Consider the following 23,290-nt stretch of genomic DNA (forward strand, 5'->3'; position numbering starts at 1 on the left):
TCACAACAAAAATCAAAACGATTATAGAGGAGGTCCTAAACTGCACTTTTCCGAAATTTTGTGTGGTTGGTACCCGAAGGAGTGGACCGATATAGTCCGTATTACAACTTGATCTACGTCTGGTAGAAATATTACTATGTGCAAAGTATGGACCAAATCGGTTAGCCCTTCTAACTTTTCTAACTTTTGAGTGGACCGATATGACCCATTTTCGAAAAGCATTATTTCGATGAGGCACATTTTGCTCGTATGAAAGTGTTAGCATAAACGCTGAGGATGTAAAAATTTACAGTTTTGTTTTTGTCCAAAAATCGGATAACAAAAAATAAAAAGATTCATCTCGCTTAAAAACGAAATGATTATGTATTTAATTAGCTCACTAAAATATATGAAGATTGGTCCATTCGTTTTCGAGCTATCGAGCACCGACTTCAAAAAGGCCATTTCGAGAAAAACGCGTTTTAAGTTGCGCCTCTACACACAAAACACAGCGGGTTCTTCACTTTGAACGGTAGTTTCTCAGCCAATTTTGCGGCATACTCTATATATAATATTTTTTTCGATTGTTTTTGAATATGATAAGTAGATGTAACCCTTTAAAACTTCGATGTGGGATTCGAATAAGTACTATTTTTCCTAAATTTTTTAATATTTGTCAATAACGTTTTTCCTATATACCACAGTGCAAAATATGTTAAAAATAACTCCATTTTTACAATATTTAAGATAAATTACTAAATAAAACAACCAAACAAATGTTAACTTTATTTTTTAATTTTTTGGTGAAATATCAAATGTTTCCCATAGGTACAAAGGAAAAAATTGTATTGACAAATTTTAAAAATTTAAGAAAAAATAGTAATTTTCCGTCCGATTTCACTCAAAAATCCCCGTATATAACCTAGTTAGCATAAATACAGAGGGTGTACAAACCCATTATTTGGTAAGGATTTTTTTTTTTTTTTCTGAGAGAACAGTTTTTCTTTGCTGAATTAATAAAAAATATGACTATAATTTTACTGCATATTACTTATATTCAAAACATCTAAACAATCGTATGGAAAAAATTGCCCCTCCCCCCACACTGTTGTACTGTACAAAGCCAAACACTTTTCAATGTCTAACACACGTCTCAACAATTAAGTTTGTAATGTTATGTCGTTATTTGGAATTGTGTTGTGTGTTTTGTCGGAATCTTTGTATTACCATGACAATTTTGTCCAAAAGTCTTTAATATGGTCATTTCCATATAAATAAAAGTTAGGAACGTGTTGGTCTTTTCAAAAAAGTATTATTACGGAAATTTTAAGGTTAATGATTTAATAAAAATTAAATTCATTTGGAAATATTTGAACTACCACTTAGTTTATTGGTTGTTTAGTTTTATTGTGCTTTACTTATTATCTACAAGAAAAAAAGATTTAGGAGAACAAAAAGTTTGCTCGATATAGTTGTTGGCATAATTAGAATTACATAAAACACTAATAACATTTATTAATAACAATTGTCATTACATTATTATGTAAATACCCATAAACCGGTAGGTATGTGCTTTGAACATATGTTAAGTTATGTTAAATTAACAATCATAAATGTTTTTTTTACACAAAAGTGATGTAAATCTCTCAATTATGATTTAAACTATTCATACAATTATAAACTGTTGGTTAGAAGAATTTTAATTAAAATTTTATATTAGGGTGAATTTGACAACCAAGTAAACACAAGTAAAGAAGGGAAGTGGTTTGATGTGGATGACCATATGATATGCACAATAGGGTTATGACTTTTTGATATTTTTTTATACCCTCCACCATAGGATGGGGGTATATTAAGTTTGTCACTACGTTTGTAACTACTCGAAATAATCATTGTAGACCCCACAAAGTATATATATTCTTGATCAGTGTGCAATTCTACATCGAAATAGCCAAGTCCGTCCGTCTGTCCGTCTGTGGAAATCACCCTAGCGTCCAAACGGATTGACGTAGGTTGATGAAATTTTGGGAAAGTATGTTATATTTACGTAGGACTTTTGGTATTGAAAGCGGGCTATGTAGGTCCGCGCTTTCGTATAGCCCCAATACAAAATGACGCGTGACGCGTCGTCGTTTTAAGGATTTTTTAAGATATTTGGCCCATTTTACCATCGAATTGGTTGTAATTTGGTACTTTGTGTCTCCAGAGGCCAAAAAACATTCCTACCAAAGTTGGGTTATATAGGTCCACGTTTTGGTATAGCCCCCACATAAGGCCCCTTATAAAGTACGCGTCATTTTAATATATTTTGAATGTATTAGACCCATTTGACCAAAGAATCGGTTGTAACTTTGTATTTTGTGTTTCCAGAGGCTAAGAAACACCATAAAATGTTTATATAGGTCCACGTGTTGATATAGCCCCCATAATACAATATCCCCTATTTTCGATATTTTGAACGTTTTAGCCTCATTATCACACCGAGATGGTTGTAATTTGGTATTTAGTCTTCTTTTGGCGTACAAAACTTTCCCCCAGAAATTTGTAGGTATAGGTCCACGCCATCATATAGCCCCCATAGAACGGTACCTTCCGAATTTCGGTATTTTGAAGGTTGTGGCCACATTAATCCACCGAAATGGCTGAAATTTGTGGTGGAGGGTATAAAAAGTTCGGCCCGACCGAACTTAACGCTTTTATTACTTGTTTTTCTCTAAATTCATTTCCTGTAGTGAGAATGAATGAACTTTTGCCTATTAATGCCTAAAATAACATTCAGTCCATTTTATTATAAAAAAGGTTCCGCACAAACCAACAAATTTAAAAAAAAATACTATGGAATGAAAATAATTTTTTTCAAAAAATTATTATCTGTTGCACCAATAAATGACCTTTTGCCTATTAATCGCTAACATAACATTTATTTCTTAAGCCGATAGCCGTAGTCGCTAGTGCTTTTTGCTATAAGTTTATTATAAGTTTTAATTGTAATAAATATTTAAATAAATAAATAAATAACTTTTATTTCATTTAAAAAATGAAAAAATTTCCGCACAAACAACTTTTAATTTTTATGATATATGAAATAAAGTTATATGTAATATAAAGTGATATATGTAATAATATGATGATAAAATTAGTGAGAAACAAAGGGTTATGTCAGTTGGGTTATGTCATGTGTCCCTATACCTTGCTTAATATATTCTTACGGTGACTTCAAAAAATTTCAAAAGTTCTGAAAAATAAAAACATTAAAAGCTTTTTGTGCGAAAGTTTTTTTATCGAATCACCTTATAATTAAGATTTTATGTAATCTTAAATATAATATATTCTTAAAAGTATTTAAGATGGTCCACACTAAGCAAAAATGTCGATGTCACCTTTGCCGGATAACGCATTACAAAGTAATGAAAACAAACTACTTTCTGCATTACATCGGAAAATAATGGGTTGTTCTTTCAAAGCTTACTTGGCAAAACCCCTTATTTGACTTATTACTAAGCAATTAGTAACGGCGGCACCGACAGTTGTGAGTTTAACGCTCAACTCTGGTAGCAAAAATACGAAGAGTATAAGTCCATATCTACATTAGGCAATTTTGCTTGCGGCAACTGTCAGTTTGTCGGTGAGAGAGGATGTTGAGAGCCAAAGGGTTACCATATGCCTCACATCTATCCCCATCAAACAGACAATTGCCGCAAGGAAAATTGCCTAATGTAGATATGAACTAATGGTTACTTTACACGATATGTTTTTAAATGGTTTTATTTACATATGAGTTGTCACTTTTTATATACAAAATGTATAGGCAAAGTGACAACACATATGTAAAATAACATATCGTGTAAAGTACCCATAAGAGTGTCCCTACGTCTGACCGGCTTTAACATGACAAAGGCCCATGGCTTACCTTGGTCCCTTTTTATCTCAAGTGGACACTAACCTCCCCGTGATGTGACCTGAGGAGTTGCCTTTAACATCCGCTAAAGGTAGTGAGCTAACACGCGCAGCGTGTTCACCTATATGAATGCTAAAAACTTGTAGGCTGGACGGACAGAGATATACCCTCAGCCTCGGACCTAAAGAAAGGAAGCAACATACAATACTTCTGACGGTTATATAATAGGATATACAACGTTCCGCCATAATATGGAGGGTATTATTAAATTTGTCATCCCGTTTGTAACACGTCGAAATATTCCTCGGAGACCCTATAAACTATATATATTCTTGATCAGGGTAAAATTCGTCTGTTGAAATCAAGATAAAGCTTGCAATTTTTAAGATAGAGCTTTGTAATTTGGTACAGATGTTTCTATTACTCCTAGGTTATTTGGTGTTGCAAATGGGCTATATCGGTTTACGTTTTGGTATAGCCCCCATAGAACCTACCACCCGATTTTCGGTATTTTGGAGGTTTTAGCATCATTATCACACCGAATTGGATGAAATTTGGTACTTAGCCTTCGTTCGGGGTATAAAATTTCCCCCCAGAATTTTGTTGGTATGGGTCCACTCCTTCATATAGCCCCCAAAGAATAGTACCTCCCGATTTTCGCTATTTTGAAGGTAGTGACATCAATATTCCTCACAAATGGCTGAAATTTGGTACTTAGTCTTCGTTGGGAGTATAAAACTTTCCCCCAGAAATTTGTCGGTATAGGTCCACGACTTCATATAGCCTCCACAGAAAGATACCACCCGATTTTCGGTATTTGGAAAGTTGTGTCATCAAAATGGCTGAAATTAGGTAGTTGGTTTTCATTTGTGATATTAAACGTTCCAAAAGAAATTTGTCGGTATAGGTCCACGCCTTCATATAGCCCCCACAGAAAGGTACCACCCGATTTTCGGTATTTTGAAGGTTTTAGCCTCATTATCATACCAAAGTGTATGAATTTTGGTACTCAGTCTTCGGTGGGGTACAAAAGTTTCCCCCAGAAATTGGTCGGTATAGATTCACGCCTTCATATAGCCCCCATAGAACAGTATCTCCCGATTTTCGGTATTTTGTAGGTTGTGGCATCAAATCCTCAGAAATGGCTGAAATTTTGTATTTAGTCTTCGTTGGGGACATAAGAATTTCCCCCAGAAACTTGTCGGTACAGATCCACGCCTTAGTATAGCCCCCATAGAACGGTACCTCCCTATTTCCTTTCTGATTTCCATGAAATTTGCAGCAAATGCTCAAGGTCTGCCGTGGTAATGTGTACTTTATTAATTTCAGAGGAGGTGGGGTACCCTCGCTCGCATTTCATTTTAACGCTATATGTATATCAACATTAATTTTGGGAGACAATGCGGTTGTGTCTCCGATCTTAGGTACATATTTGGAGCCAAAATACCGGCTTCTTTAAATATATTATATCTTGAAAACTGATGACCACGCCCACTCTTTTCAATACATTATTTTTACAAAACTACTGAACCTTATTTCATGAAATTTTCCGAAGATGTCCAGGAATGTCCCGGGGTCCAAAATGCTATATATTTGTTGATGAAATTCGTTGCCCTATTGTTTTATAATCGCTGTATTTGCTAAATTTACGAATGCATCGGCTTGCAAATTAATTTTCGAGACAACGGAGGTTGCGTATCCGATAGAATGTTATTTCTTGGTGCCCGAAGTCCTGACCACGGCCAGCATTTAAGTATGTTTTATCTTGAAAACTAACAAACCGATTTTCATGAAATTGTGTGGAATGAGCGGTGGTACATGTAGGCATGAACTTTAAAGGTGGCAGGGTATTTCCCCCGACTTTACCATTTTTTAACTTTTATAGTTAGATCATTTTGGAATAAAGATAGGGGACATGGGCGATAACAAATCCTATCCAGCATCAATGGGCGAAAAATCCGTAAGAGAAAAGAAAGGTTGCAGACAAAATCTGTTGATTAATTTTAAATCCTCAATGAATAACTCGGTTTGACAATGGATCCGAAGAAATTAAGTAGCAAAAAAGTTGTCATTAAAACTCAATGCAACGGGCCAGCAACGCAGACCCGCTTCTGCTAGTATTTTAATAAAAATTAAAAATCCGCATACATATGTGGTTAGATGATTTCCATCTTTCCTCTAAAAAACCAAAAGAGTTACAGTTGTTACTTATTTCTGGCATTTATGTATGTGTTAAAACCACCAAAACCACAGAAAAGTTCATTAGTTTTACTTCCCTTGCCATAGGTGCATATGTAAGTATCCCTTTTTCTTTCTTTGTAAAGTAAATGTTAAAATATAGAAATGTTACCCCCGGACTAGACCATAACAACAGTTGTCGTACTTAGAGTTATGTGAATAATTAACCGCAAGACTTACTCTGTAGCTAATTTTACAATCATCATTGATGGCACACAGTAAACACTCGACGAATATATGTACATACATACAAAGGTATGTATATTAAAAGGGGCCAACCAACCAACAACACCCCATATACTTACTATTCAGGAAATACTTAGTTTGAGTTAGATGCTCGTTCGTTGGTGTCGTATTAAGTGTCAGCTAATCAAACAAAAAGATTAATACAACACACATGCATACATATACCCTAATATGTGTATAATTTTGCATTCATGATATTGACTTCATATGTTGGAAGTGTTTTATACATACGTACATTAGTGGCTATGGATGTGTCTGATATTTAATTACATGCAGAATTATCTGAATACAGCGTTGCCACCGTGATGTTTACCTAATAAACATTTTTAAAATTTTGAAAATAAATTAAATGTTGGAATTGACTTAAGGAAACTATTTTTAGCTATTTGCAATATCATAATCTACATTTGGAACAGTATTTTTGTTTATATTTGCAATTATGAATATCTAGGAATTCTTGAAAACCCTTTCCGGAGACGAATCAAAGTGCGTTTGCTCCTATAGCAAACGATTCGCAATGGTCCAAAATATTATTTTTCTAATCAAAACTATGGCTTATTTTCGAAACATCAGTAGCTTTGTTGTCATGAAACAAATCTCATGAAATTAGGTTTTCTTAGATCGAGTTCCATACTGGAGTAATTTTATGAAATTGAAGTAGTGGGGAACTCGATCTAAGAACGCCTATTTGCATGAGATTTGTTTCATGAAAACAAAGCAACTGATGTTTCGGAAGTCAGCCCATTTAGAAAAAAAAAAACAAGTATGAACGGCGTTAAGTGCGGCCGGGCCTATACCCTCCACCATGTTTCCCTTCGTTCATGAAGAATACTAAATATCAAATTTCAGCAATTTATTTATTTAATTTATTTATTTAATGCATATTATAATACAAAAGCATCCAAGGCCAATTAATAGTAATAAAAATATTTTATATTCAATTCCGAGTAGAACAATATTGCTAAACTTCAAAATACGGAAATTCGGGAGATACCGTTCTATGGTGGCTATATCAAAACGGTCTATGCCTAAACATTTTTGGCGTAAAGATTTTAGACTTAAAAAAATTTCCGATATTTCGGTAAGATAACGTGGTTGAAACCTTCTGAAATCCGAACATTAAGAGGTACTGATAATTCTCTTGCTGAATGTTTCAGAACCCCATGGAAGACTAAGTAATAAATCGGGAGGTACCGTTCTATGGGGCTTTATACCCGAGTACCCCAAATGAATACCAAATTTTAGCCATTTCGGCGGAATATTGAGGCCGCAACCTTCAAAATACCGCAAATCGGGAGGAACCGTCCTATGGGGCTATATGAAGGCGTGGACCTATACCTACGAATTTCATATGGAAAGTTTTATTCCCCAAATAAAGACAAAATACCAAATTTCAGCCATTTCGATGAATTATTGTGGTCACAATCTTCAAAATGCCGAAAATCATGAGGTACCCTTCTATGGGGGCTATATTAACGCGTGGACCTATACCGACTAATTTCAGGTGGAAAATTCCGTACCCCCAGCGAAGAGCAAGTACAAAATTTCAGCCATTTCGGTGGGATATTGAGGCCACAATCTGCAAAATACCGAAAATAAGTGCGGCCGGGCCTATACCCTCCACCATGTTTCCCTTCGTTCATGAAGAATACTAAATATCAAATTTCAGCAATTTATTTATTTAATTTATTTATTTAATGCATATTATAATACAAAAGCATCCAAGGCCAATTAATAGTAATAAAAATATTTTATATTCAATTCCGAGTAGAACAATATTGCTAAACTTCAAAATACGGAAATTCGGGACATACCGTTCTATGGTGGCTATATCAAAACGGTCTATGCCTAAACATTTTTGGCGTAAAGATTTTAGACTTAAAGAAAACTAAATAAATTTCCGATATTTCGGTAAGATAACGTGGTTGAAACCTTCTGAAATCCGAACATTAAGAGGTACTGATAATTCTCTTGCTGAATGTTTCAGAACCCCATGGAAGACTAAGTAATAAATCGGGAGGTACCGTTCTATGGGGCCTAAATCGAAACGTAGACCTACACGAACGAATTTCAGTCTGAAAAGTTTTTACCTCGAACGTAGACTAAATACCAAATTTCAGCCATTTCGGTGGGTTGTTGTGGCCGCAACCTTCACAATACTGAAAATCAGGAGATACCGTTACATGGGGGCTATATAAAGGCGTGAACCCCAAATAAGGACTAAATACCAAATTTCAGCCTTTTCGGTGGATTATTATGGGCACTGCCTTCAAAATACCGGACCAGTACCGACAAAGACTAAATACAAATTTTCAGTAATTTCGGTTAAATATTGAGGCCACAACCTTCGAAATACCGAAAATTGGGAGGTACCGTTCTATGGGGAATATATATAGACGTACACCTATACGGACAAATTTAAGGGGGAAAGTTGAATACCCCCAAAGAAGACGAAATACCAAATTTCAGCCATTTCGGTGGGTTATTGTGTTCACAACCTTGAAAATACCGAAAATCGGTAGGTTCCGTTCTATGGGGCTATATTAAAACGTGAACCTATACCGACAAATTTCATATAGAAAGTTTTATACCCCATGAAGACGAAATACCAAATTTCAGCCATTTCGGTGGGTTATTGTGGCCAGAATCTTCAAAATATCGAAAATCGGGAGGTATCGTCCTATGGGGCTATTTAAAGGCAAATTGACCTGCACCGGCAAATTTCTGGGGGAAATTTTTATACCACCAACAAAAACTAAATAACAATTTTCAGCCATTTCGGCGGAATATTGAGGCCGTAACCTTCAAAATACCGAAAATGTGGAGGTAGCGTCCTGTGGGGGCTATTTGAAAGAGTGGACCTGTACCGACAAATTTAAGGGGGAAAGTTGAATACCCCCACGAAGACGAAATACCAAATTTTATCCATTTCGGTGGGTTATTGTGGCCAGAATCTTCAAAATATCGAAAATCGGGAGGTACAGTACTATGGTGGCTATATGAAGGCGGGAACCTAAACCGAAAAATTTCATATAGAAAGCTTTATACCCGAGTACCCCAAATGAATACCAAATTTTAGCCATTTCGGCGGAATATTGAGGCCGCAACCTTCAAAATACCGCAAATCGGGAGGAACCGTCCTATGGGGCTATATGAAGGCGTGGACCTATACCTACGAATTTCATATGGAAAGTTTTATTCCCCAAATGAAGACAAAATACCAAATTTCAGCCATTTCGATGAATTATTGTGGTCACAATCTTCAAAATGCCGAAAATCATGAGGTACCCTTCTATGGGGGCTATATTAACGCGTGGACCTATACCGACTAATTTCAGGTGGAAAATTCCGTACCCCCAGCGAAGAGCAAGTACAAAATTTCAGCCATTTCGGTGGGATATTGAGGCCACAATCTGCAAAATACCGAAAATAGGGAGTTTCCGTTTTATGGGGGCTATATGAAGACGTGGGCATGTATCGACAAATTTCATGTGGAGAGTTTTATATCCCCAACGAAGACTAAATACCAACATTAAGCCATTTCGATGGGATATTGAGGCCACAACTTTGGGAGGTACGGCTTTAATTGGGAGGTAAAAAACCGAAAATTGTGTGGTACGGTTCAATGGGGAGCTATATGTAGACGTTAACCTAAGCCGACAAATTTCAGGTGGAAAGTTTTATACCCAAAACGAAGCCTAAATAACAAAATGTCAGCCATTTCGGTGGAATATTGAGGCCACAACCTTCAAAAAACCGAAATCGGGAGGTATCGTTCTATGGGGTTTATATGAACGCGTAGACTTGTACCGACAAATTTCAGCTGAATAGTTTTATACCCCTAATGAAAACTAAATACCACATTTCAGCCATTTCGGTGGAATATTGAGGCCTCAACCTTCAAAATACTGAAAATCTAGAGGTACCATTCTGTGGGGGCTATATCAAAACGTAGCCCATTTTCAATGCCAAACATCCTAGAAGTAATAGAAACTTCTATACCGAAGTATTAAGCTCTATCTTAAAAATTGTGAGTTGTACCTTAATTTCAACAGTCGTACGGGCGCACAGTGGTCGAAATCACAGATCTAGCGGCGCGAAATTAATAACTTCCAAACGAATGGAGATATCTTTCTTAAATTTTGCACAAACGTAGTATGTGCCCGTGGGAAAGAATAGACTAAATATGAACAACATCGCCTAATATTTTGGTATAGCCCCCATATAACGGTACCTCCTGATATTCCGTATTTTGAGGATTTAAGCAATCCTTTCCTTCCATATAAGTTGCAATTTGGTACTTAGGGATTTTATTGGTCACTAAACCTTTCCACGAAAAATTGTGGACATAGGTCTACTTTTTATATTGCCATATTACGGTACCTGCCAATATTTGGTATTTTGAGGATTTTGTCCACATTTTCCGACCAAATAAGCTGAATTTTGCTATTTGAGGTTCTCGTTGGTTATACATCTTCTCCCATAACGTCAACGTTTTGATATAGCCCCCTACAACTGTTACGCCCGATTTATGGTATTTTGAGGATTAAAGCTACATTTTCCATGCATTTATCTCCAAGATTTGCATCTATTTGCAGCCATAAATTGATTAATCGGAATCTAGGAAGTCCAAATTAATTTGCCGAAAAAAGCGTTGGACTGGGCATTAGAGAACTTTGTAGTTACACTCAATTTAACAAACACTAAAAAAAACACAAGAAAAATAATAATTTTTGAAAATGTATTGATATATAACTATGTCCTCCAGGCCCCAAACAATTTTTTTCAGTTAATTTACAGCCTCCTCTATTAACTAAAAATAATTTTTTTTTATTTAACAATTTATTTAACAATTAAACAAATATTAAGTTAGATATTTTGCAAAAATTTTCTTAAAATCTGATGCAGCAAAGTTTCTTGCATTGGATAGAGAATAGTTGAGAGAATATTTACAACAACAACAAAGTAAAAACAAAATATTAGTCACCAGAGTGTCTGTAATGGATACAATGGAAAACATTTCTCAGTTTTATAGTTTGATTTTTTGACTTTCGCGCCGCTAGATTTGTGGTTCCGACCAGTGTGGGGCGGACAGACGGACGTTGTTATGTCGACTTAGAATTTTATGGTGATCAAAAATATATATACTTTATAGGGTCTCCGACGAATATTTTGGAATGTGGAATTGGCTTTTTAGCCGCAACAATGAACTGGTAAAGTTCTTTCAGTGATTGGACCATAAGTGGGACCTTTAGAAAAATTTCGTGAAAATTCACCTATTATTGTCATTATTGTCATAGTCTGAGGGAAATAAAGCAATAAAAGAAAAAAAAAATAAAATAATTTAATTTCTTGCAGAAATCTGGCAACATTTATGTGCGTGTACATGTTTAGTAAATAATTTGATTTAAATAGGGTATCTTCCTATGTTATGTGTGCAAACACTGTCGTCTGTGGACAAACAAAGATCATTAAAAATTTAATGCAAATAAGGGTTTAAAGCAAAACAAATAAAAAATTATCATAAAACCGACAAAAAACAAACAGAAAATGTTTATTTTAGGATGAATCGAAGAAACTCCTCACATATAAAGATATATCTGTTTTTATACATAATTCTGATATACAATATACATACGCAAACACTTACATATCAAAATTTGCTAGTATTACAGCAAAGTCTTCCTGTCCGAATTTCTATAATGATTGTCAATCGATTGATAGATAGATATGTCAAACATTTAATATTACTTCCCATTTTTCATCTGGTAGCTGGTCCACCAAAGAAAGAAAAACAAACAATAACACAAAGAAACTTGTTGCTGCCTGACATCTTCCATTGTATAGATGTTTTGTAAAATAACAACAAATGTTTAAAATACCATATAATACAAACAATTCTTTTGACAATTGAAATCACAGATAAACAAACAAAAAAGCATTTTTGTCAACTTTATACAATAATGATGCTCAACATGAGAGTTGTGTACAAAAGGCACCCTAATTGACTCTTCTTTGGTTTGTTTTTTACAAAATAAATGCTCATCATTGTTTTTGATTGACCGTCTGACCGACCAGTTGCGGTGGGTAAGTAATACAACTGATTAGCTGACTGTCTGATAGGCTGGACTAAGACAAATTCTTTGCACTGACAAATCCCATATTTTACACACTCATCTATTAACAATACTCTGCTAATTTGTTGTCAACCATAAAAACAATTGATTGATGGAAAGGAAAACATATTGGTGGTTTTTTTATTTGAAGAAGAACATGATTCTTTTTAGCATAACAAATTAAAGTGTCCATCATGTAGAATTATATAAAGTCATGAATAGTATAAATTTTTATTTTATCAAAATATATTTTTATTATGTCAAAGTATTATTTCCAATGACTATATAAATTGTCAAATAACGAGTATTGCTAGCAAAAATTGGAAATAATAAGGCACTTACCTATTCCTTAATGATTCCTTAATATCTAAGATAACAAAAATCCTTTTGATGGCAACTGTAAAATAAATATAAATGTGGAAATTATTTGACTAGAATAAATAAAATATACATATTCCTTATTGGCCATGGTTTAATCTATGAAAAAATTATGTTCCATTTTTTTAATTATAACCATATTTTATTATAATCAAGTAAACGCACACAACTCTACACGCAAATGCGCTCATTTGCTGGTTTAAAAAGTTCTGACGAATCTAGTGATTCAGTGCTTTTTTTCTGAGAAACAACTCAAATTGTTTTATTTTTCAAAATGATGATAATTATTCAAGCATAACAGAATAAGAATAAAATGCCAAAGCAGCCAATAGAATTTTTGCCTTTTTTTCTCAGCAAAAAATATCCGCCTTAAAAATATGGAGATTTTGTGTTTGTATTTAAGACATACACACGTAATGTATTTGTACAACGTGTACGTCGTCAGCATGGTAAGGGAACAAATATGGCCAAATAAATGGCGTTAATTGTCGTCATAAAATACAATATGATAGGATTAAATAAATATTTAAAATTGAATTATTTTTTAAAGAAAATTAAGTAAACAATTTTTTGCAATCTTGTTAGTTCGTGTGACGTAGGGGATGAAATATACCAAGCAACGGGCCTAACCGTCTTTAATATGGCAAAGCCCAGGACTTATATTTATATCTCTCTCATCTCAAGTGGACACGAACCTCCCCGTGGTGTCACCAGGGGAGCGGCATTTAACACCCTGTGCATAAGCTTCACTCGTAAACATTTCTTTTAGGGAGATACTAAAGTTTTCAGCTATCATTTGGCGAACTGAACCCAAATAATTAATATTGAATTTTATATTTGACTACTGTCGACATCTACTTGGTAGTGATTGAAGGCTTTCCTGGTCTTCTTGATTAGCATTAAGAATTTGTCATTAAAGTAAAAACTTCAAAATATTAAAATTGTGATAGCTTAGCACCTTTTGCATAACCCTAATATTTTACCATAAATTTTGTACTAATTTAAAGCTCAGATGGTTTAGTTTCATTAGCAAGCTCTTTCCTTGGGATATGTCCAACAGAAGCAGAAATATCTGACATCGAAATAAACTTCTTTTCAACATTACAAGCGTTTCATAAATTTTTGTAACGCAATTGATACCATTTTAAAGCTCAAAATATCTTCATCTTCAAACCTGTGATACTCGTCAGTACAATTCAAATAAAACCAGTAAAAAGTCGTTAAGTTCGGCCAGGCCGAACTTTTTATACCCTCCACCATAAAATCATCTTAATTAAAATTTTAAGTGGAACATCTATCTTTAAAATGTTTGTAGAAATGTTTTATAACTGCAGGGAGCCTCAAACGTCAAATTACGGGTAGTTCCGTCAAACAATATAGCTAAGACCCACAAAATACCGAAAATACGGAGGTACCGTTTTATGGGAGCTATACCAAAACATTGACCTATGTTGACAATTATTAGTAAAGAAGTTTTGTGACCACAGAGAACCTCAAATGACAAATTACAGTATTTCGGTTCAAATTTCAGTTAAAATTCTCAAAATACCGAAACTCGGGAGGTACCGTTATATGGGGCTATATCAAAGCGTGGACCTACATTGACGACATTTGGTGGAGAAATTGCGTGGCCACAGAGAACCTCAATTGTCAATTTACAGATAGTTCGGTTAAACATTTTAGCTAAAATTCTCAAAATACCGAAACACGGGAGGTACCGTTTTATGGGGCTATATCAAAGTATGGACCTACATTGACGACATTTGGTAGAGAAATTGCGTGGCCACGGAGAACCTCAAATGTCAATTTACAGATAGTTCGGTTAAAAATTTTAGCTAAAATCCTAAAAATACCGAAAATAGGGAGGTACCGTTATATGGGTCTACACAAAAACATGGATCTATGTTGACGAGCTTTGGTAGAGAAGTTTGTTGACCACTGAGAACCTCAATTGTAATATTACATCTAGTTAGGTTACGAATTTCAGCTAAAATTCTCAAAACACCGAAAATCGGGAGGCACCGTTATATAGGGGCTATACCAAAAAATGGCCTACATTGACGTAATTTGCAGGACAAGTTTCGTACCCACTGAGAACCTCAAATGTCAAGTTACAGATAGTTCGGTTAAAAATTTTAGCTAAAATCCTAAAAATACCGAAAATATTGAGGTACCGTTATATGGGGGCTATACCAAAACCTGGACCTATGCCCACAATTTTTGGAACATACGTTTGTTGATCACTGGGAATCCTAAATATCAAATTATAGCTAATTCGGTTAGAAAATGTAACTAAAAACGTCAAAATACCTGAAATCAGGCGGTACCGTTATATGGGGGCTATACCAAAACGTGCACCGATAAAGCCCATCATCGAACTTGAACACAAAACATGGACCTATGCCCACAATTTTTGGAACATACGTTTGTTGATCACTGGGAATCCTAAATATCAAATTATAGCTAATTCGGTTAGAAAATGTGACGAAAAACGTCAAAATACCTGAAATCAGGCGGTACCGTTATTTGGGGGCTATACCAAAACGTGCACCGATAGAGCCCATTATCGAACTTGACCTGCCTGCAAACAAACTACGCATCTTCCCAAAATTTCAGCGTCCTATCTCCATTTTTGTGGATGCTATAGTGATTACCACAGACGGACGGATGGACGGACTTGCATAGATCGACTCAGAAACGACTAGCAAACGATTATTTCAATGCGTTATAAACGGAAAAACAAACTTAATATACCCTCCATACTTTGGTGGAGGGTATAAAATGGGAAAGTGGGATGTTCGCCAACCTATTTTGCTTCATAATAAAGGTGATATTTTCCTCATCCATTGACGAGCTTTCCTTTTGGAATACGACCAGTAAAAGCGGAGATATTTGCTTTGGAATAAAACGTTTTCTACAAATAAGTGTTTTGCCCATTCCGACTCTTGAATATTATCCGACCGTCACCAACATTAGTAGTCTAGTTCCCCTCTGGCACCCCCATTAACCACCAAAATTTCGGGACGATCCGACCAAAATTGCGACCTGTTGCGTGATTTCCAAAAAACTGACAACTCGGATGTATTACCGACTATTGCGAGATCTCTGTTATTTGGCCACCTACGCCAACCTATTCTGTATCACTGTAAAGATGGGATTTTCTACTTTCTTAGTAAGGCTTTGGTGGAAAGTCCGCAACCAAAATTGTGATATTCGTCATTATAATTAAAATGGCAAAAATGAAAAGTTGGGTTTATTTGCGATTATTGTGATATATTCGTTGTTTGACCACCTACGACAACATATTTAACATCGTTGGAAACGTGATACTGTCTACTTTCACCTTATACAAGCTGAGATATTCGCTTGTGAAAAAGTTGAATTTTTCTCCAAATAAGTTTTTTGCCCATTCCGACTCTTAAATATTATCCGACCATCACCGAAATTACTAGGCTTCTTTACCTTCGGGACCCTTATCAACACCCAAAATTTGGTGACGATCCAGATCGACTCAGCTCGTCTAGACATTAATTTCGGTATATATAAGTATGGGTCTACGACCGATGCGTTACAAACTTTTGGCCAAAACCAAACCAACCTCCCCACATAGTGGTGTAGGTTATAAAAACGAAAGGAAAGAAAAACAAACCCCTATAATTTTACGACCCCGAAAACGTTTTAAGGACCATGACCTGCGAATATGCACTTGTAATGTCTGAGAAGGTGCAGTTTACGCACTGGCGGATGTACTTGCAAAGTATTTGGTAGATATTACTGCCATGCAGGAAATACTATGGATTGGAAATGGCGTCACAACAACACCTAAAGGTGAGGAACTGTATTATATCTGCCATGGCATAATGCATGATTTTGGTTATGGAATTGTACTTAATAGGAAGTTAAAACATCTGGTCTTCCGTTTCACCTCTGTGGATGAAAGACTTGCAACAATACGGATAAAAGGAAAATTCTTCAACATTAGCTTTATTCGCTCACATACTCTAACCGAAGGCACGGACGAACAGAAAAACGATATACATATATTAGGAGCGATTAGAAGAAACATACGACCGTTGTCCTGCCCATGACATTAAAACAACAGTCGAAAAATTCAGTCTCCATAATGTAACATCTGACAATGGAATGAGGCTGGTAGACTTAGACGCAGCGGCAAAATATATGGTAGTTCGCAGTGCCAGGTTTAACCACCTCGATATTCAGTTGGGCACCTGGCTGTCACCAAATCAAAGAACAAGAAATCAAATTGATCACGTTGTGATAGATGGTTGACATTCACCGAGCGTATTGTACCTTGTTTCAGCAAAGATCAGCAGATTAAACGTTGCAAATAAAAATCCATTCTCGGATACCAGAGGCCTCCACCAAGGAATCCTTGGAATGACCAAGAATACCGTGCTGCTAGCGAAGACAAGAATAAGGGGCTACTCGACAATCAGTAGCAACGCGTAGCGCACTAAAGAAAAGAAGAGAGGAGAAACGTATTTCCCGCAGGAAAAAGAGAGAAATGAAAATGCCGGATATAGTAAAAAATCGAGGTGTACCGAAGGCCGAATGTAGTCCGAAAGTTCTACCAATGAGTGAAACATCAAACTGATGGCTTTGGTACAGGCACATCCTCCGGTTGAGACAAGCAAGTAATTTGGTAACTGATACAGATAGTGTGCTCGGGATATGGAAAGAGAATTTTTCAAAACTGTTCCATAGATCCAATCCCAGAAGATGGTATTGAGTGTATACCGCCAGGCCAAGATGAGGTAAAGACAGCAATAAACCGGCTGAAGAATAATAATGCACCAGGAAAACCGTTGGCAACACGCCAATAAAGTGTATGCACCAGCTAGTTAGCACCATCTGTCAGAAAGAAGGGAGATAAGACTGTGTTACAGGGACATAAGTCTGCTCCCTATTGCATATAAGATAGTGTCTGTGATATAGTGTCGACGACTAAAGCCAATGGTCAATGAAAGAATTGGACCATATCTGTGCGGCTTTAGACTGATGTCATATTGGCTTAAGTAAACAGTGTTTAAACTGCCACAAAAGCACTTTAATAAACGCTGACACTAGCCGTGCCTACGTACGGTTTCGAAGGCTGGGTACTTGCGCAAACAGATAAGCCATGCTTGGCTTGTTTGAGAGAAAAATTCTTCGATAGATCTACGAATCAATATGCGTTGTCGGTGCATATCGACGTTGTATGAACTACAAACTGTACCGGCTTTACAACGACATCAGTATAGTTAAACGTATCGAGATACAACGATTGTGTTGGCTAGGCCATGTCATACGAATCGGAGATGATAAACCTGTTAAAAAGCCAAATACATAAACTAGAATGTGTGATTTTGATTTTGGACAAAGGTGTATTTGAAAAATAAATAGAGTTATATTTGGCATTTTCGGAGATTCAAGTGTTTAAAACAAACAGAAACAGAACAAGTGAGCAAAGGCTATAGTCGGGACGGGGCCGACCATGTGATACCCTACACCACTACCCCTGTGCATAAACTTTTCACTGGTAAACATTTCTTTTAGGGAATATAATCCGACTACCACCAAAAATAATATGCCTTTTTCTCTCTGGGACCCCCATAAGCAACCAAAATTTCGTGACCATCCGATCAAAATTACGACCTGTAGCTTGATTGCAAAAAATTGAAGAATTGGATGCATTACCGACTATTGTGGTATCTCCCTTGTTTGACCACCTTCGCCAACCTGCTTTACACCAATGTAAAGGTAATATTTTCTTCTTCCATTGACAGGCTTTGCCGTTGGAATACCCCTACTAGAAGCCGATATATTCACAAAGAATAAAACTTTGAATTTGTCTCCAAATGAGTTTTTCCCCATTTCGACCCCTAAATATTATCCGACTATCACCAAAATCAATAGGCTTCTTCCTCTGTGGGGCCCCCATCTACCCCCAAAAATTTCGTCACTATCCGATCTAAATTCCAACTTGTAGCGTGATTACAAAAAATGGAAATATTGGGTATATTACTGAATTTTGCAATATCTCGGTTTGCTCACTTACGCCAACATACTTTGCATCAATATAAACGAGATCTTTTCTTCTTCCATTGACGGGTATTCCTTTTGGAATACTCCAACCAGAAGCGGAGATATTCGCATAAAAAACGTTGACTTTTCTCCACATAAGCTTTTCGCTTAGTCCGACTCCTGAATATTATCCGACCATCACCAAACTAAATAGGCTTCTTCCTCTCCGGGACCCCTATCAACATGCAAAATTTCGTGACGACCACCTACGACAACCTACTTTACATCGTTGTAAAGGTGATATTTTCTACTTTCCTTGCCAGTATTTGCTTTTGATATACCTCTTAAAGAAACAGAGATATTGGCTTTAAAATAAAATGTTGACTTTTCTCCAAATAAGTGTTTGCCCAGTCCGACCCCTAATTATTATCCGACCATCACCAAAATCAATAGCCTTCTTCATCTATGAGACCCCCATTAACCCTCACATCTTCGTGACGATCCGATCAAAATTGCGACCTGTAGCGTGATTTCCAAAAAAATAAAATAATTACCGACTATTGCGATATCTCCGTTATTTGGTTACCAACGCCGACCTAGTTTACGTCATTGTAAAGAGGGGATCTTCTACTTTCAGAGTCAGACTTTGCTTTTGGAAAGTTTTCAACCAAAGCTGTGATATTCGTCAATATAATTAAAATCGCAAACATGAAAATTGGGGTTTTATTTGCTTCTATTGTGATATCTTCGTTGTTTGATCACCTACGAGCACCTGCTTTACATCATTAGAAAGGTGATATTTTCTACTTTCATTGTCAGGTTTTGCTTTTGGTATACCCCATATAGAAGCTGAGATATTCACTTTGGAAAAAAAACGTTGTCATTTTATCCACCTAAGTTTTTTGCCCTTTCCGACCCCTAAATATTATCCGACCATCACCAAAATCAATAGGCTTCTTCCCCTCCGGGACCCCTATCAACATGCAAAATTTCGTGACGATCCGATCAAAATTGCGACCTGTAGCGTGATTACAAGGTTTAGATGGACAGACGGACAGACGACGGACGGACGGACTGACGGACGGACACACATAGCCAGATCGACTCAGCTCGTCGAGACATTCATTTTGGTATATATAAGTATGGGTCTGCGACCATTATTTCGATGCGTTACAAACTTTTTGGCCAAAACCAACTTATAATACCCTCCCCACATAGTGGTGTAGGGTGTAATTGGGCCGCATGTCCAGAATGTCATACGCCTATATAAGTCTAAAACAAGTAAAAAATATCAGTCAGCTGTTCTGACGGATATATACCCACAGGCTCTGTAGGTACCGTAATGTGGGGCTATACCAAATCACATACAAAAGATGTTCAATAACCAAACTTCTGATTGCAAGCAAATGTCGAAACCGATCCGAGAGTAGCTATTAAATTTCTATTCTTCCGAATTTTGTGTGGGAGGTACCCGAAGGAGTGGACCGGTATGGCCCATCTTCGATCTTAAACTAAGTTTGGGCAAAATATTACGATACCCAAAATTTGGTCAGAATCAGCTGATGCGTTCGAGAGTTTTTGTGCGCACCAGCCAGACATTCAGACAGACCTACAGACGGACGGTTATTTCAAAGTGTATCAAAGTGTATATACCCTCGTTAGCCTAAAATCTGATTGTATAATAATTCTGTGACCTGCTATATACCTAAACTTGATTGAAACCGGTTCAAAAAACATAGGCTCTTATTTAGTATTTCTAAATTAAAACTGTGAGTAATACATTGTACTTTTAATGCAAATTTCCAATTCAAGCATATAATTTACTTAAAATTTAAATAAAAATACATTCATACAAATACTCGTTCATTTTGTTCTCTTTTTTTGTTATTCTCCAACATTTCTATTTGTTTACAAATCCCCACCCTATTCAGAGCTTTCAATTGAATACACTCCCCCCATGACCCCATGACAAAAATAATGACAATAAACAACTAAAAAGCTTAAGCATGAACTAATGCATAGTCTCAATGTGAATAGATTTGCCGTCGACCGGGAGAGTGCATGACTTTTAAGCCCAAACACACGACAAACATGAAACTACTACATACCCAGCTTGTTCAACCACTACATATGAACAATTAGAAATGATCACTAATGGATTTTAATAGAGAAAAAAATACAATAACAAAGTGCAATAACGACAACTCAGCTTAGTAATAAATAAATATCAAACCAAAAAAACCTAAAACAAAGCTATGACAATATTCCCTAAATAAAAACATAAAATAATCACCGGTGTACCTACCGAATGAATAATTAAAAAAAAAATACAAATATAAAAGTGTTCTAATTTGTCATTTCATAGGTCAGTTTGTATGTATTTTTTTAACAGAAACAATTGGGAGGGGCCTTTAACAAAAATCTTTGCAAAATATGCACACTAGGGTTATGACTTTTTGACCTTTTTTAAAAATGATTTCCTGTAGCGGGAATGAATGAACTTTTCCCCATTAATGACTAAAATAATGTTTGTTCTATTTAAGTATTAAAAAAGGTCACACAAAACACTATGAAATAAAAATTTGAAAAAATAATGTGAAATGGATTTTTTTTAAGTATTTCCTGTTGCACAAATAAATTACTTTTGGCCTTTTATTCCATTTAAATATTGAAAAAGGTCCCGCACAAATAATATTGATATAATATATGAAATAAATTAATATATGCTATAAATGTAATGATATGATGATTAATTTATAATTAAAATTTTATCTAATAATTAATAATTACAATTAGGTAAAATAATTAAAATTTTATCTAATTTTAGATAAAACTCATCAAAATTTGATACAGAGAAATGAGGTTGTAAAAAAGTCATAACCCTAATGCACACACTCAGAGCAATTTGATTGTTGCATAAAATGTAGTTTGTGTTATCTTTGCTCGTTCCAAAATAATTAAAAAACTACAACTAAATAATTGCACAGAAGATTTGAAAGAAAAGCAAAATTACCTTGACAATATATTAAACAAGAACACAATCACGCTACTTATTGCCACAACAATTGTTGTAATTATAACCATAATGTTCTTTTAAAGGTACGTATAATATTCTGCCTCGTGTTCTTTGCATTATATAAGTTAACACATAATATGTTGTTTTCCCTAATAAAACTAAAGCTCAGCAACAATAAAGTTGCATACTCTGTTAAACTCAATTCCAGTTAAAGCACATTGCAGACATTCATCTGCCCCAAATATTAAATTCCAATTAATTATTTTAATAAATCAGAAAATACACTTCCGTTGCAAAAGCAGCCAACTCAATGAAACTGCTTTGCAGAACATTTCGTCTGTCCGATTTCAATAAACCCAAGAAATGCAATTTCCGGTCAATCAATGCAACGCTCGACGCGTGCAGACAAATTTAATAGAATTTGGTAATAACAAATTATTAAAAGCTAAGTGACATGATTTCATGGAAAATCATAATGTCAAATAAGCAAATATTTGTAATCTATTTATGATTGTAATACAACATTAACTTCACTCTTTTACCAACTGTCAGTGAATAAAGTCGTCTTAAATCAACAAACGGTTTTTTAATTCGGGAGCGGCGAAACTTTTGATAAGTGTCACTTAAGTTCAATTTTGATAATTGAACTCCGGGTTTAAAAGGGTCCGCGTTCCTTTTCGACAAAGCAACGCGTACAAGATCTAGAAGATCTTAATTAGGATCTAGACGATCTTAATTTTTTTTCAGACCTAAGCTCTCGTAGGTCTAACTGGCGCCCGAGCAAAATTAAAAAAAGTGTGAAGAAAGAGGCCCCCGAGTACTTAAGAAAAGGGACGCGTTGAACGCAAGCCGCTTCACCAGTGAAAATAAATGATAGTGAACATTAAAAAGAATACATCTAATAATTAGAAAAAAACTTTGAAAAAGCAAAACCTTCACTAAAAAGTACAAAAAGTGCAAAAAAAGTGAACACTTAAGAGAAAAAAAACATCTAATAAATAAACACATTGAAAAACCTTTATTAAAAAGTAAAAATAAAAAAAGTGCAAAAAAGTAAATGTTTTAAGGAACAAAAACATTGAAAACAAAAACCTAAACTAAAAAGTAAAAAGTGGAAACAAATCTAAAGTGCCACAATAATCGAAATATTAAAAAGCCGAGACATTGAAGCGAGGCAGTGCCACAATAAGCCAACTATTAAAAAGTGAAAAGAAATCTAATAAGCCGAGATATTAAAACGAGGCAGTGCCACAATAAGCCAAATATTGAAGGAAGGAAGAAATCTAAGAAGCCGAGATATTGAAGCGAAACCCACTATATACCCACAGTCCCAAGATGACAACTTTGCTGTTATTATCGTAAGATATAATTACTATTTACAATAATAGATATAGA

At 35.4% G+C, this 23,290-nt stretch overlaps 1 protein-coding gene across 3 annotated transcripts in view; it reads right to left on the bottom strand.

Moving 5' to 3' along the window:
* Positions 1–23,290, bottom strand: part of pain (transient receptor potential cation channel family member painless) — a 122,813-nt gene that overhangs the window by 71,409 nt on the left and 28,114 nt on the right. The window contains exon 3 of one of the 3 annotated variants that reach the window (XM_073988543.1): positions 12,820–12,874. The exons of the other annotated variants lie outside the window; for them this stretch is intronic. The gene's annotated coding sequence lies outside the window, so the exon portion shown is untranslated. The remainder of the gene's footprint in view (positions 1–12,819; positions 12,875–23,290) is intronic. 3 annotated transcript variants of the gene reach the window in all.

Source organism: Musca autumnalis, unplaced genomic scaffold (genome assembly GCF_047663935.1).
Source record: "Musca autumnalis isolate F117 unplaced genomic scaffold, ASM4766393v1 scaffold_5, whole genome shotgun sequence".
In the NCBI taxonomy this organism is placed as follows: Eukaryota; Metazoa; Arthropoda; class Insecta; order Diptera; family Muscidae; genus Musca; species Musca autumnalis.